The sequence below is a fragment of the Macaca thibetana genome, chromosome X, assembly GCF_024542745.1.
Source record: "Macaca thibetana thibetana isolate TM-01 chromosome X, ASM2454274v1, whole genome shotgun sequence".
NCBI classification, from domain to species: Eukaryota; Metazoa; Chordata; class Mammalia; order Primates; family Cercopithecidae; genus Macaca; species Macaca thibetana.
Genome location: NC_065598.1, coordinates 75121137 through 75137713, shown reverse-complemented (window position 1 = coordinate 75137713; position 16577 = coordinate 75121137).

Below are 16577 nucleotides of genomic sequence, written 5' to 3'. Positions count from 1 at the left end.
CCATCATTGTGGGTCTCGACTTCCATTTTAAATATAATTTCTAGTTTCAGGTTATTTCTCTGTTTGTGCAAATGAGTTAGGCTTTTAGAAGTAGCCAGGCCACATATGAATGCTCTGCTGCTTAGATATTTCTTCCACCGGATATTCTAAATAATCTCTCTCAAGGTCAAAGTTCCACAGATCTCCAGAGCAGGGGCACAATGCCTGCAGTCTCTTTGTTAAAGAATAGCAACTGTGACCTTTACACCACTTCCCAATAAGTTTCTTATCTCTATCTAAAACCTCCTCAGCCTGGACTTCAGTGCCCATATCACTATGAGCATTTTTGTCACAACCATTCAAGAAATATCCAGGAAGTTCCAAATATTTCCTCATTCTTCTGTCTTCTTCTGAGCTCTCCAAACTTTTTCAACCTCTGCCCATTACCCAGTTTCAAAGTTGCTTCCACATTTTCAGGGATCTTAAGAGCAATGCCCTCTTATCTGGTACCAATTGTCTGTACTAGTGCTTTCTCACACTGCTATAAAAAACTATGTAAGACTGGATAATTTATAAAAAAAAATAGATTTAATTGACTCACAGTTCCACAGGCTATACAGGATGCATGGATAAGGAGGCCTCGGGAGACATACAATCATGGAGGAAATGTGAAGGGAAGCAAGCATGTCCTCACATGGTGAGAGGAGAGAGAATGTGTGCCACAAACTTTTAAACAACCACATTTCATGAGAACTAACTCACTATCACAAAAACAGAAAGAGAGAAATCCACCTCTATGATCTAATCACCTACAACCAAGTCTTTCCCCCAACACTGGGGATTACATTTCAACATGAGATTTGGGTGGGGGCAGAGAAAAATCATATCACAACCCATTAGTCATTGGCATCACTTGCTCTGGACATCCAACCATTGACACCATTATGGCTAGATGACCCAGAGTCATTAGAATAAGGATAAGGATGAAGACTGATCTTAACTGCTTCCTGCTGACAGGGGGCACTGTTTTGGGGAAAATGGCAGTCAGAGCTCCCTCAGAGATCTAAGAGTTCCCACCAGAAGAGGGCATTGTTCGAGGCTCCAGTTGCATGACTGTTTGTAGTCTGATGGCCTAAAGGCAAGAACAGACAATCTGGGTTGTTAAAAAACAGGTATCAAAATAAAACAAGAGAGAAGTAAGGACAGCTAAAAAATCCCAAGGTGGCAGAGTGCGGTGGCTCACACCTGTAATCCCAGCACTTTGGGAAGCTGAGGCTGGTGGATCACGAGGAGAAGAGCTCGAGATCATCCTGGCCAACATGGTGAAACCCTGTATCTACTAAAAATACAAAAATTAGCTGGGTATGGTGGTGCACACCTGTAGTCCCAGGTACTCCGGAGACTGAGGCAGGAGAATCGCTTGAACCCAGGAGGTGGAGGTTGAAGGGAGCCGAGATCATGCCACTGCACTCCAGCCTGGTGGCAGAGCAAGACTCCGTCTCAAAAAAAAAAAAAAAGAAAAAAGAAAAAAGAAAAAGAAAAAAAAAGAAAATCCCGAAGCCATTTATCAGTTTACATATGGAGAGGGAGGCTAAAAGTCCAACTGGTTAAAAAAAAAAAAAAAAAAAAGAAAGAAACTCTTTATTCTTTTGCCAGCATTTTGGGCTTTTGGCTTCCCTTCCCCTAAGTCCAACCCTAAGCCAACCAGTTTAAGGATTGGGAAATTAACTCTTTCCAGTTTGGAGGACACATCTGAGGGGAGTGTCCTATAGTATGGAGACACAATTAGATAATTGTGTAAACAGAACCAACCAGGAAAAAGAAAATACTAGGTGCTTTTCAAAGGAGTCCCAGGGGTTCAGGATGCATTTGAAAGAGGTATAGACTGAAGATGAAAGGCTACCCATCTAGAAAGAGGAGAGCAGGCATCTCTGGTTCCCTTTTCTTCCTAGCAGATACTCAGGGTACATGGGGGAGAGAAGGAAGAACATCCTTTTTCCCACTTCCATCTTTGCATCCTCAAGTCTTGGCGACCTTGGCAGGTGCTGCCATAGGCATCAAAGTGGCATGCACCAAGGGATGGGAATTGTCCATTCTTACCCATGTACACCCTATGTCCCCTGCTGTCAGTAGCCTTGAAATCTCTAGACCTCATTTATCCCATGGATACCAGCATGACCTCTACCCATGAAATTGGAAGCGTGGGCTTGGCTTGATTGGCAGGAATTAGCCATGCTTACTGGCACTGTGCCTTTTAATCTCTGTTGTCATCTGCCTCCAGATGTCCCTTAGATCCAGTTTTATTTCCTAGAGCTTTGATCCAAAGCTTGGAATTGAGTTTGGGACAACAATGTCTCAGGGAATGTTGCATGAACTCCTTATCATAAACTGAATGCTAAGATAGAACTGTGCAACTGATTCCTCCTGCAACAAAGGAGAGAAAAAGATGTCTTGTGACACACCAGATAACTAATAGCTGTAATTATGCTTGCTAGGATTTGGGTGCATGGTGCTTGGCTTTGGTTAGCTCCCTTGGTCTTACTTTCCCAAAAAGGAAACCTTCAGGTGATGGGAAACCTCTTTATTCCCATCACCTAGCAGGATTTGCAGAATAATTGCTTAGAACTAGAATATCGATCCAGATTCATACAATATCCATCCCTTTTTTCCTTTCTGAGCTGCAGCCAGAGATTGCTGGTTGGTTTACAGGAACAAGCAGGGTTAATCTAAAATGTAGGCAAAAATTTTAAAAAAGAACTAGTGAGTTTTTAATTTAATGACAAATATGTTTTAAAACATGATTTCTCTCTTGACTGTCCTCATTTTTGTTAAATAAAACAAATCATGATAGGACTGAATTGTTTGCAAAATAGACTTTATAGTCTTATACTTGGCCTTATTATTTGCTTAAAGTGCAGCAAGAATAATTACTTCTACATAGGCCTTTTGGATTGGCTTTGATGGAAGTCTGTTTCACAAGGAATCTCAGATAAGACCTTTTAAAGCTGAGCCCAGTCATGGGTTTGTAACTTCAAATACCTCTGAGTTTGGTGATCCTCTTTTCTTAAGGTCTCAAGATAAACCTGGAGCTCCTGGTACTGTAAGAAAGTGACATTCCTTACTGACCACAGATCAGAAATGCTGTACAAGGACCACATAAACAAGGATATAAGGCCAGATCCTCCACAAGGCTTTTATTGGCTTTGCAAGTTGAGATTGACTCCTTAAAGGGAAGCATACACTTCCAGTTAAAGCCTTGGTAAAATAACCATTTTTTTCCAGTTGTGTCCTGTTGCAAAATAAAAATGTTTTCTTATTACACTGATACAAACAAGTATATTGCCATGAGTTAATAATACTCACAGATAGTTTCCAAATTCTGGAAGAACCAGGCAGAGAGAAACAAACATGCTCCAAATCTTGATCACAGGAGTATATGTTACTCAATCATTTAAAACTGTAAATAGTTTAAAATAAGTTTCCTTTACTCTGAAAAACAAAACAAGGGTCAGCAATATTCCAAGCAAAAGTCAAAAACACTGCTTCAGTTTCCTGAGTTCAGTACATCTAGTTAGCTCTTTTTTTGCTTGATATTTGTGAACACTTTAGCTCTTTATGAGTCCTGTACATTTTTTCTTTATTTCAATGTTACAATTTCCAAAGTTATCAGAAACCTGTATTTGAGAGAACCTGTTAAAGTTTTGTAGTTTATTATAAAATATCTTTTGAAAAGAAATAAAACAAAACAATTGTATGTGCATAGAAAAATGTCCAGGGTAGATACAGTTAGAAATATGATTGACAAAGAAGTTTGGTTATGTCTGTGGTTTACAATAACTTCACATAGCAACCTTAATTATAACTTGTAGCTTATACTTAGACATTAGAATTGTGGAAATCCCATACAATTTTGGAACATATATTAATATTCACCAAAATATAACCTAAAGAAATTTGAACGTTATTTTGGCAATTTCATGTACCTAAGCATATCAAATAAACCTGTCTACCTCACTTTTCTGAATGTTTCAGGGGCCCTCTGAAGTATCCAAAAAGCGAGTGGTCAGAAAAGACAATTTTGCAACTGAAGTTTGATTTTGGAAAGTCTGTTAAATATATTTAAAGCACTTGATGTTATGAAATAGAATTCCGTATTACCACAAGTTATTTATTTTGCCAAAATGATGACTCAAATTTAAAGAAGCAGAAATATTGTATAAGCTTTTACAAATTTTGTCAAAAGCAGATTAGCACCTTAAGAAAGTCTTGTTGTTCTTTTACTTCAATGATTAATTTACAGAAAAACTAAATGTTACCCTTTTGAATTTAGTCAATATGTTCACAAAGAGAACGTATTTTGCAAGATTAATTTCCTCAATCTTTCCATCACTTGTTTGAACCCTCAGCTTTATTTTATCTAGTTTAAAACAATCCTTCAACTATAGGCAAAAATTTACATTTTTATATCTTCTTATAACATTTTAATAAAAAACACATTTTACTGTTCTTACACACCTCACATGTAAATGTATTTTCAGTAGTCTCAATCACATGTTATAATGGTAATTCCCAGTAATTTTTAACTCAATTTTTTCTTTTATTTTTAATTTATTTTTTATTTTTTCTTGTAATTGATTGTATTTTCATTTTTTAAAAATTTTCCATAGGTTATTTGGGCACAGATGGTGTTTGATTACATGAGTAAGTTCTTTAGTGGTGATTTTTGAGATTTTGGTGCACCCATCAGACGAGCAGTACACACTGCACTTTATTTGTAGTTTTTTATCTCTCACCTCTCTCCTACCTTTCCCCCCAAGTCCCTACAGTCCATTGCATCATTCTTATGCCTTGGCATCCTTATAGTTTAGCTCCCACAAATCAGTGAGAACATACAATGTTTGGTTTTCCATTCCTGAGTTACCTCACTTAGAATAATAATCTCCAATCTCATCCAGGTCGCTGCAAATGCTATTAGTTCATTCCTTTGTATGACTGAGTAGTATTCCATCAGATAGATAGATAGATAGATAAATAGATAGATAGATAGATAGATAGATAGATAGATAAATAGATAGATAGTGCAACCAACACAAATGTCCATCAATCAACAAGTTTTTTAATCCACTCATGGATTTTAAAAAACAGTTATTTTATCCACTCATCAATTGATAGGCTTTTGTGTTGGTTACACGATTTTGCCATTGAAAATTTTGCTGCTGTAAACATGTATGTGCAAGTATCTTTTTCGTATAATAACTTCTTTCCCTCTGGGTAGATGTCCAGTAGTGGGATTGGTGGATCATATGGTAGTCCTACTTTTAGTTATTTATGAAATTGCTACACTGTTTTTCATAGTGGTTGTACCAGTTTACATCCCCACCAGCAATATAGCAGTGTTCCCCAACAACCACATCCATGCCAATATCTACTGTTTTTTTTTTGTTTTTTGTTTTTTGTTTTGATTTTTTGATTATGGCCATTCTTGCAGGAGTAAGGTGGTTTTGCATTGTGGTTTTGATTTACATTTCCCCCATCATTGGTGATGTTGGACTTTTTTAAATGTTTGTTGGACATCTTTATATCTTCTTTTGAGAATTGTCTATTCATGTCTTTAGCCCACTTTCTGATAGTATTTTTTTTTCTTGCCGATTTGTTTGAATTCATTATAGATCGTGGATATTAGTCCTTTGTCATATGTATAGATTGTGAATATTATCTCCTACTCTGTAGGTTGTCTGTTGACTCTGCCAACTGTTCCTTTTGCCATGCAACAGCTCTGTAATTTAATTAAGTCCTAGTTATTTATATTTGTTTTTTATTGCATTTACTTTTGGGTTCTTGGTCATGAAATCCTTGCCTAAGCCAACGTCTAGAAGGGTTTTTGCAATATTAACTTCTAGAATTTTTATAGTTTCAAGTCTTAGATTTAAGTCCTTAGTTCATCTTGAGTTGCTTTTTGTCTAAGGTAAAAGATGAGGATCCAGTTTCAATCTTCTGCATGTGGCTACATCTTTTTGTTTGCTTTGTCAAAGATCAGTTGGCTATAAGTATTTGGGTATATTTTTTGGTTCTCTATGTAGTCCAATTTATCTATGTGCTTATTTTTTACCAGTATGATGCTGTTGGGTGACAATGGCATTATAATAAAGTTTGAAATCAGGTGGTGTGATGCCTTCAGATTTGTTCTTTTTGCTTCATCTTGCTTTGGCTATGCAGGCTCTTTCTTGGTTCTATATGAATTTTAGAATTTTTTTTTCTAATCCTGAAAGAATGATGGTTATATGTTAATGGAGATCACATTGAATTTGTATACTCCTTTTGGCAGTATGGTCATTTTTACAATATTGATTCCACCCATCCATGAGCATGGGATGTGTTTCCAATTTTTTTGTGTTGTTTATGATTTCTTTCAGCAGAATTTTATAGTTTTCCTTGTAGGGGTATTTTGCCTCCTTGGTTAGTTATATTCCTATGTATTTTGTGTTCTGCAGCTATTGTAAAAGGGGTTGAGTTCTTGATTTGATTCTCTGCTTGTTTGCTGTTGGTGTATAGAAGAGCTACTGATTTCTGTACATTAATCCTGTATCCAGAAACTTTGCTTAATTCTTTTATCAGTTCTAGTAGCTTTCCAGAGGAGTCTTTAGGGGTTTCAAGGTAAACAATTATATCATCAGCAAGGAGTTGCAGTTTGATTTACTCTGTATTGACTTTGGTGCCCTTTATTTCTTTCTCTTGTCTGATTGCTTTGGCTAGAACATTCAGTATTATGTTGAAGAGGAATGGTGAGTGTGGGCATCCTTGTCTTGTTCCAGTTCTCAGAGGAAATACTTTCAACTTTTTTCCACTCAGTATTATGTTGGCTGTGGGTTTGTCATAGTTGGCTTTTATTACATTAAGGTATGTCAATTGTTTGCTAAGTTTGCTGAGAGTTTTAATCATAAAGGGTTGCTGGATTTTGTCAAGCTTATTCTTCATCTGTTGAGATGATCATGTCATTTTTGTCTTTTAATTTTGTTTATGTGATGCATCACATTTATTGCCTTGCATATGTTAAACCATCCCTGCATCCCTAGTATAAAACCCACTTGATTATGGTGAATTATCTTTTTGGTATGCTGTTGGATTCTGTTAGCTAGAATTTGTTAAGGATTTTATCATCTATGTTCGTCAGGGATACCAGTCTGTGTTTTGCATTTTTTGGTTATTTCCTTTCCTGGTTTTGGTATTAGGGTGATGCTGGCTTCGTAGAATGAATTAGGGAGGGTTCCTTCTTTCTCTGTCTTGTCAAATAGTGTCAATAGGGTTGGTACAAATTCTTCTTTGAATATCTGGTAGAATTCTGCTGTAAATCCATCTGGTCCTAGAGATTTTTTTGTTTCTAATTGTTAAATTACCATTTCAATATCACAGCTTGTTGTTTATCTCTTCAAGGTATCTAATTCTTCCAGATTTAAGCTAGGAGAGTTGTATTTGTTCAGGAATTTTTCCATCTCTCTTAGGTTTTCTAGTTTATGCACATAAATGTGATTATAGTAGCCTTGAATGATGTTGTGTATTTCTTTGGTATGAGTTGTAATATCTCCCACTTAATTTCTTAATAAAGTTATTTGGATTTTCTCTCTTCTTTTCTTGGTTAATTTTGTTAATAGTCTATCAATTTTGTTTATCTTTTCAAAGAACTAGCTTTTTGATTCATTCATCTTTTGTATTTTTTTTTTCAATTTCATTTAGTTCTGCTTTGATTTTGTTTATTACTTTACTTCTGCTGGGTTTCGGTTTGGTTTGTTGTTCTTGTTTCTCTAGCTTCCTTATGTGTGACCTTAGAATGTCAGTTTGTACTCTTTCAATATTTTTGATATAGGTGTTCAGGGTTATGAACGTTCCTCTTAGCACCACCTTTGCTGTATCCCAGAAGTTTTGATAGGTTGTGTCACTACTGTCATTCAGTTCGAGGAATTTTCTAATTTCCATCTTGATTTTGTTTCTAACCCAATGATCATTCAGGAACAGGTTATCTAATTTTCATGTATTTGCATGGTTTTGAAGGTTTATTTTGGAGTTGATTTCCAGTTTTATTCCACTGTGGTCTGAAAGAGAGTTTGATATCATTTTAATTTTGTTAAATTTATTGAGGCCTGTTTCGTGGCCTATCATATGGTCTGTCATGGAGAAAGAGCCATGCACCGTTGAACAGAATATGTATTCTGCAATTGTTGGATGGAATGTTCTGTATATGTCTGTAAAGTCCATTTGTTCCAAGGCATAGTTTAAATCCATTGTTTCTTTATTGACTTTCTGTCTTGATGACCTGTCTAGTGCTGTCAGTCGAGTATTGAAATTCTCCAGTATTATTGTGTTGCTTTCTATCTCATTTCTTAGGTCTATTAGTACATGTTTTATAAATCTGGGAGCTCCAGTGTTAGGTGCATATATGTTTTGGATTGTGATAGTTTTCAGTTGGGAAAGGCTTTTTACCATATGTAATGCCCCTCTTTGTCTTTTTTAACTTCTGCTGTTTTATGGGGTTTTTTTTGTTTTTGTTTTTGTTTTTTTTTTTTTTGTCTGATAAGAGCATAGCTACTTCTGCTCACTTTTGGTGTCCATTTACATAAAATGCCTTTTTCCACCCCTTTACTTTAAGTTTATGTGAGTTTTTAAGTGTTATGTGAGTTTCTTTAAGGCAGCAGATCATTGGTTGGTGAATTCTTATCCATTCCTCAGTTCTCTGTCTTTTAAGTGGAGTATATAGGCTATTTATATTCAAATTTAGTATTGAGATGGGAGGTACAATTTCATTCATCATGCTATTTTTTACTGTGTGCCTTGATTCTTTGTTTTTGAATTTAAATTATATATCTGTTTTACAGGTCCTGTGAGATTTATGCTTTAGAGAGTTTGTGTTTTGATGTGTTTCCCAAATTTGTTTCAAGATTTAGGGGTCCTTTTAGCAGTTCTTATAGTGGTGGCTTGGCAGTAGCCAATTCTCTCAGCGTTGTTTGTCTGAAAAAGACTACTTTTTCCTTTATATATGATGCTTAGTTTCACTGGATACAAAATTATTGGCTGATAATTGTTTTGTTTTAGGAGGCTGAAAATAGGACCCCAATCCCTTTCTAGCTTGTAGGGTTTCTGATGAGCAATCTGTTATTAATCTGATAAGTTTTCCTTTATAGGCTAGCTGGTACTTTTGTCTTACAGCTCTTAAGATTATTTCCTTCATTTTAATTCTAGATAATCTGATGTCAGTGTGCATAGGCAATCTTTTTGTACTGAATTTCCAAGGCATTCTTTGTGCTTCTTGTATTTGGATGTCTAGGTCTGTAGCAAGGCTATGAAAGTTTTTCTCAATTATTCCTCCAAATATGTTTTCCAAACATTTAGATTTCTCTTCTTTCTCAGGAACACTTATTATCCTTAGGTTTGGTCATTTAACATAATCCCAGATTCCTTTGAGGCTTTGTTTGTATTCTCTTATTATTGTTTCTTTGTCTTTGTTGAATTGAGTTAATTTGAAAACCTTCTCTTTGAACTATGAATTTTTTTCTTCTACTTATTCAATTCTATTGCTGAGACTTTCCATAGCATTTTGCATTTCTACAAGTGTGTTTAATGTTTCCTGAAGTTTTGATTGTTTTTTATTTATGCTACCTATTTTTTTGAATATTTCTTCCTTCACTTCTTGTATTTTTTTTATTTCTTTGCATTGGGCTTTGTCTTTCTTGATTAGATTGATAACTAGCCACCTTAATTCTTTCTCAGGTAAATCATAAATTTCTTCTTGGTTTGAATCCATTGCTGGTGAGCCAGTGTGATTTTTTGGAGAGTGGTAAAGAACCTTGTTTTGTCATATTACCAGAGTTGGTTTTCTGTTTTCTTCTCATTTGGGTAGACTCTTTTAGAGGGAAGATCTAATGTTGAAGGCTGTTGTTGAGATTCTTTTGTCCCACTGGGTGTTCCCTTGATGTAGTACTCTCCCCCTTTTCTTATGGATATGGCTTTCTGAGAGAGCTGAGCTGTAGTAATTGTTATCTCTCTTCTGGGTCCAGCCACTCAGCAAGTCTACTAAGCTCGGGATTGCTACTGGGGGTTGTCTGCACAGAGTTCTGTAATGTGAATTGTCTATAGGTCTCTCAGCCATGGATACCAGCACCTGTTCTGGTGGACGTGGAAAGGAGTTGGAATGGACTCTGTGAGGATTCTTAGCTTTGGTGGTTATATGATCTATTTTTGTGCAGGTTGACCTCCTGCCAGTAGGTGGCACTTTCCAGAGAACATCAGCTGTGGTAGTATGGAGGGGAATTAGTGATGGGCAGGACCCTAGAACTCCCAAGGGTATATGCCCTTTTTGTTTAGATACTAGGTTGAGGAGGAAATGGCCATTAGTTGAGGGCAGGGCTAGGCATGTCTGAGCTCAGACTCTCTTTGGGCAGGTCTTGTTGTGGTTGCTGTGGAGGATGGAGATGAAGTTCCCAAGTCAATGGATTTACGTAATTAGAAGTATTGTGGTGTGCCTCAACTGTACCTCTGCTGAGTCCTGCAGGTTGTCAGGGAATTGGGAAAGAGCCGGCAGTTGTAGGCCTCACCTAGCAACCTTGAAATCTGAAAGACTTGTTTTACTCTCACCATGCACCCCTTAACAGCACTGAGTGTATTTCCAGGTTATGAACAAGCAGGGCTGAGAGCTTGCCCAAGGCTAACCACCTCCCAGCTGCAAAAGTAAAAGGCTTTGGTTCTTATGAGATCTGGTTTTATAAAAGGCAGTTCCCTTGCACACACTCTTGCCTGCCATCATGTAAGACATGCCTTTGCTCCTCCTTTGCCTTCCACCATGATTGTGAGGCTTCTCCAGCCATGTGGAACTGTGAGTCTATTAAACCTCTTTTTCTTTATAAATTATCCAGTTTCAGGTATATATTTATTAGCAGCATGAGTACAGACTAATACAACTAGCTTCAGTTTCACCCCACTCAGACCTCTGGGCAGGCTGGCATAGATGAGACACCTGGGGATGACTAGGAACTAAGAAGGGTGGGGTTGTAATATCAGCCAAGCTGAAAGAGGTATTGTGGTCAGTTGTGGGAAGTCAGGGACCCCAATCAGAGGGACCGGTTGAAACTGCAGCATAAGAGCATAAATTGTGAAGATTTCACAGACATTTATTAGTTCTCCAAATAAATACTTTTATAATTTCTTATGCCTGTCTTTACTGCCATCTCTGACCATAAATTGTGAAGATTTCATGGACACTTATCTCTTCCTCAATCACCCTTGTGATTTCCTATGCCTGTCTTTACTTCAATCTCCTAATCCTATCATCTTCATAAACTGAGGAGGATATATGTTGCCTCAGGACCCTGTGATGATTGCGTTAACTGCACAAATTGTTTGTAGAGCGTATGTGTTTGAAAAATATGAAATCTGGGCATCTTGAAAAAAGAACAAGATAACAGCAATGTTCAGGGAACAAGAGAGATATCATGGGGAAGGGGGAGTGGGGAGGGAATGCATTGGGAGTTATACCTGATGTAAATGACGAGTTGATGGGTGCTGACGAGTTGATGGGTGCAACACAGCAACATGGCACAAGTATACATATGTAACAAACCTGCACATTATGCACATGTACCCTAGAACTTAAAGTATAATAATAATAAAAAATAAATTAAAAAAAATAAATAAAAATAAATAAATAAAGACTTCTGATTGCTGGTAAGCTGGACAGAACAGAGCCATATTTCTCTTCTCTCAAAGGCAAATAGGAGAAATATCGCTGAATTCTTTTTCTCAGCAAGGAACATCCCTGAGAAAGAGAATGCCCCCTGAGGGTAGGGCTATAGATGGCCCCCTTAAGGCAGCTGCCTTTTACAGTCGAAGCCGAAGGGATGAAATAAGCCCTGGTCTCCTCTAGCACTCCCAGGCTTATTAGGATGAGGAAATTCCCACCTAATAAATTTTGGTCAGATTGTCTGCTCTCAAACCCTGTTTTCTGATAAGATGTTATCAATGGCAGTTCATGCCAGAAACTTCATTAGCAATTTTAATTTCACCCCATTCAGTGGCCCCGTAATCTTGCCCTGCCTTCATTTGCTTTGTGATATTTTATTACCTTGTGAAGTGTGTGATCTCTGTGACCCACACCCTATTCATGCACTCCCTCCCCTTTTGAAAATCACTAATAAAAACTTGCTGGTTTTATGGCTCGGGGACCATCACAGAACGTGCCAATGTGTGATGTCTCCCACGGACACCCAGTTTTACAATTTCTCTCTCTTGTACTCTTTCCCTTTCTTTCTCAAACCAGTCGAGATGCTTAGGGAAATAGAAAAGAAACCACGATAAATATTGGGGGTGGAGTTTTCCCCCAATAGTGGTCCATCATAGCCTACTCTGCACAGGAAAAACTATGGTGGCCTCAGTTTTTCACCTTCACTGTTTTTAGGTACCTGAGCCGACAACCTTTCCCTCCTCTTTCTCTAGAAGCACCCTGGCTGCTGTCATTATGGCTGCCTAAGCTCAGAATCCCAGTGCAGCCACCAAACCTGTACATACAAATAGCCCTGAGCCCCTGCCATAAACCCTAACTCCCAGTGCTGTGCCTGAACCCACGGCTAATACCTACAGCTGGGCTCATGTACAATGCCAGCCCTGGCCTCTTTAGTTGCATGTACACAGGCAATTGCCCCCAACTCCTGTGCTCCTGGCCACTGAAGCCACACCCTTGCAGGCACCCACATGCACTTCACCAACTCCAGTTTCTGCAACTGTACACAAATGTACACTGCTACTTGACCACCATCACTGCCCCCACATCCTGCACATGCATTCAGTTGGTCTCTGCAGCTGTATGCATGTGTGCTGTCAGTCCCATTACCCCTTTCCTGCCCTCACTGTCATGCTTGCAGAAATAGCTGTTCCTGAAGCTGCATGTGTACACGTCACCTGCTCATTTCCTGCAGATATTCAGGTACATACTGCTATCCTGACCCCAGTTGCTGACCCGCAGTTGACATCTGCAACTGTGCCCTTGCATCACTAGCCTCTACACTTGTAGCCATGGAAGTGCACACCACCAATCCACAATATCTTGTGTAGCTCTCTAGTCACTCTGGCCTGTGTCTTTAGTCCCTGTCTTCCCCATTATACATATGCCTGCAATTGGACCTTGTCACCATATACATACTTGCAACTAGCTCCCACACCTGAGCATGTGCATACCAATAGATCTGGCCTCCACTGCTGCCTCCTCTAGTCACTTGCCACTAGAGTTGGAGGTGCTGTTAAGGACTCCAATATTCTTTGAAGCCACTGTGGTCTTTCTGCATCTTTAATCACCAAAAATTCTGCAGTTGCCAATATCACTGACCCCAGATGCCCAAACCAAAAAGACACTGCCTTTCCTTTCACCTGGAACCACTGCAGATACCCATTCTTAGTGTCCAGCACCTCTAGACTTGATGCTACAGCAATCTCCAGTGTGCCATCTCCCAAAGGTGTTTCCTTACTGATGTCAGTCCACAAAGCCCAGGAAAGGTGATTGCTTCTAAAAATGTGCAGGCAACTTTGCAAGGCTATCAGCATTCAAGTCTAAAGTACTGGTGATTCATGAATTGTTGACCAAAAATTTTATAATAAATGTTCTAAAGAATTTCAGCAAGCAACAGGAGAACTCAGATAAACAATGTAATGCACAGGTAAGGTAGTGTTAAGAGGAAAATTTATAGCACTAAATCCCCACATTAAAATCTTAGAAAGATCTTCAGTTAACACCCAGACATTACAACTAAAAGAACTAGAGGACCAAAAGCAAACAAATCCCAAAGTTAGCAGAAGAGAAGAAATAACAATAATAAGAGCTGAACTGAAAGATTTAGAGACACACACACAAAAAATATTCAAAAAATCAGTAAATTCAAGAGGTGGCTCTTTGGAAGAATTAATAAAATAGACCACTGGCTAGACTAATGGAGAAGAGAAGATTCTAATAAACACCGTAAGAAATGATAAGGGGGATACTACCTCTGACCCCAAAGAAATAAAAACTGAATCCAGCAGCACATTATAAAACTAATAGACCATGGTCAAGTAAGCTTTAGTGATGGTATGCAAGGTTCATTCAACATAGGCAAATCAATAAATGTGGTTCATCACATGTAGAAAACTAAAGACAAAAACCACATGATAATCTCAATAGATACAGAAAAGACTTTTGATAAAACTCAACATACACTCCTGTTAAAAACCCTCAATAAACTAAGTAATGAAGGAACATACCTCAAAATAATAAGAGCTGTCTATGTCACACCCACAGCCAACATCATACTGAATGGACAAAATTCAGAAGCATTCCCCTTGAAAAGAGTCACAAGACAAAGATGTCCTCTGTCAACACTCCTATACAACATATTATTGGAAGTTCCAGCCAGGACAATCAGGCAAGGTGAGGAGAATAAGGACATTCAAAAAGGAAGAGAGAAAGTCAAGCTATCCCTATCTGCAGATAACATAATCCTCTATCTAGAAAACTCCATAGTCTCAGCCAAAAAGCTTCATAAGCTGAAAAACAACTTCAGCAAAGACTCAGGATAGAAAATCAATGTGCAAAAATAACTAGCATTCCTATACACCAACAGAGTCAAGCTGACAGCCAAATCAGGAACAAACTCCCATTCACAACTGCCACAAAAAGAATAAAATATCTAGAAATACAAGTAACTATAGAGGTAAAAGATCACTATAAGGAGAATTGAAAACCACTGTTCAAAAAAAAAAAAAAAAAAAAAAAAAAAAAGCAGAAATGACACAAACAAATGGATAAACATTCCAAGCTCATGAAGAGAAAAAAATCAATACTGTTAAAATGGACATACTTCCCAAAGAAATTTACAGTTTCAATTCTATGCCTATTAAACCACAATTAATATTCTTCAGAGAGCTAGGAAAAAAAACTATTTTAAAATTCATGTGAAACCAAAAAGGAACCTGAGTAGCCAAGGCAATCCTAAGCAAAAAGATTAAAGTTGGAGGCATCACACTACCAAACTTCAAACTATACTACAGGGCTACAGTAACCCAAACAGCGTGGTACTGTAACAAAAAACAGACACATGGACCAAATGATAAGAATAGAAATCCCAGAAATAAGACTGTACACCTACAACCACCCGATCTTCAACAAAGCTGAGAAAATCAAGCAATGGGGAAAGGATCCTCTATTCAACAAATGGTGTTGAGACAACTGGCTAGCCATATGCAAAAGATTGAATTTGGACCCCTTCCTTACACCATATAACAAAATTAACTCAAGATTGATTAAATACTTAAATGTAAAGCCCAAAACTATAAAACCTCTGGAAGACAACATAGGCAAAGTACTCAGGACATAGGCATGAGCAAATATTTTATGACAAAGACACTAAGAGCAATTGCAACAAAAGCAAAAATTAACAAACAGGATCTAATTAAACTAAAGAAGTCCTTAAGTTTAATAAAATGAAAAGCTCAAGAAAGAGATAAAAAAAAAAACATATGAAAGAACCAAGCAGGCAGCTGGCAAGATGACCAAATAGGAACAGCTCCAGTCTGCAGTTCCCAGCGAGATCAATGCAGAAGGCAGGTGATTTCTGTATTTCCAACTAAGGTACATGGTTTATTTCATTGGGACTGGTTAGACAGTGAGTTCAGCCCACGGAGGGTGAGCAGAAGCAGGATGGGGCATCACCTCACCTGGGAAGCACAAAAGTTTGGAGAATTTCCTCCTCTAGCCAAGGGATGTTGTGAGAGACTGTGCTGTAAGGAACAGTGCATTCCAACCCAGATACTATGCTTTTTCCACGGCCTTCACAACCCGCAGAACAGGAGATTCCCTCTGGTGAGTACACTACCAGGCCCTGTGTTTCCAACTCAAAACCGGGGAGACCCCGAGCTAGCTTCAGGAGTTTATTTTCAAACCCCCGTGGCACCTTGAATGCAAGTAAGACAGAACCGTTCACTCCCCTGGAAAGGGGGCTGAAGCCAGGGAGCCAAGTGGTCTAACTCAGTGGATCCCACCCTTACAGAGCCAAGCAAGCTAAGATCCACTGGCTTGAAATTCTCACTGCCAGTGCAGCAGTCTGAAGTCGACCTGGGACACTTCAACTTGGTGGGCGGAGGGATGTCCGTCATTACTGAAGCTTGAGTAGGCAGTTTTCCCTTCACAGCATAAACAAAGACGCCAGGAAGTTCAAACTCAGCAGAGCCCACCGCAACTTGGCAAAGTTGCTGTATCCAGACTGCCTCTCTAGATTTCTCCTCTTTGGACAGGGCATCTCTGAAAGAAAGGCAGCAGCCCCAGTCAGGGGCTTATAGAAAAAACTCCCATCTCCCTGGGACAGAGCACCTGTGGGAAGGGGTGGCTGTGGGAGCAGCTCCAGCAGACAAAGCATTCCTGCCTGCCAGCTCTGAAGAGAGCAGCAGATCTCCCAGCACAGCACTTGAGCTCTGCTAAGAGACAGAGCACCTCCTCAAGTGGGTTCCTGACCCGGTTGCCTCCTGATTGGGAGATACCTCCCAGCAGGGGTCAGCAGTCATCTCATGGCTGGCATCTGGTGGGTGCCCCTCTG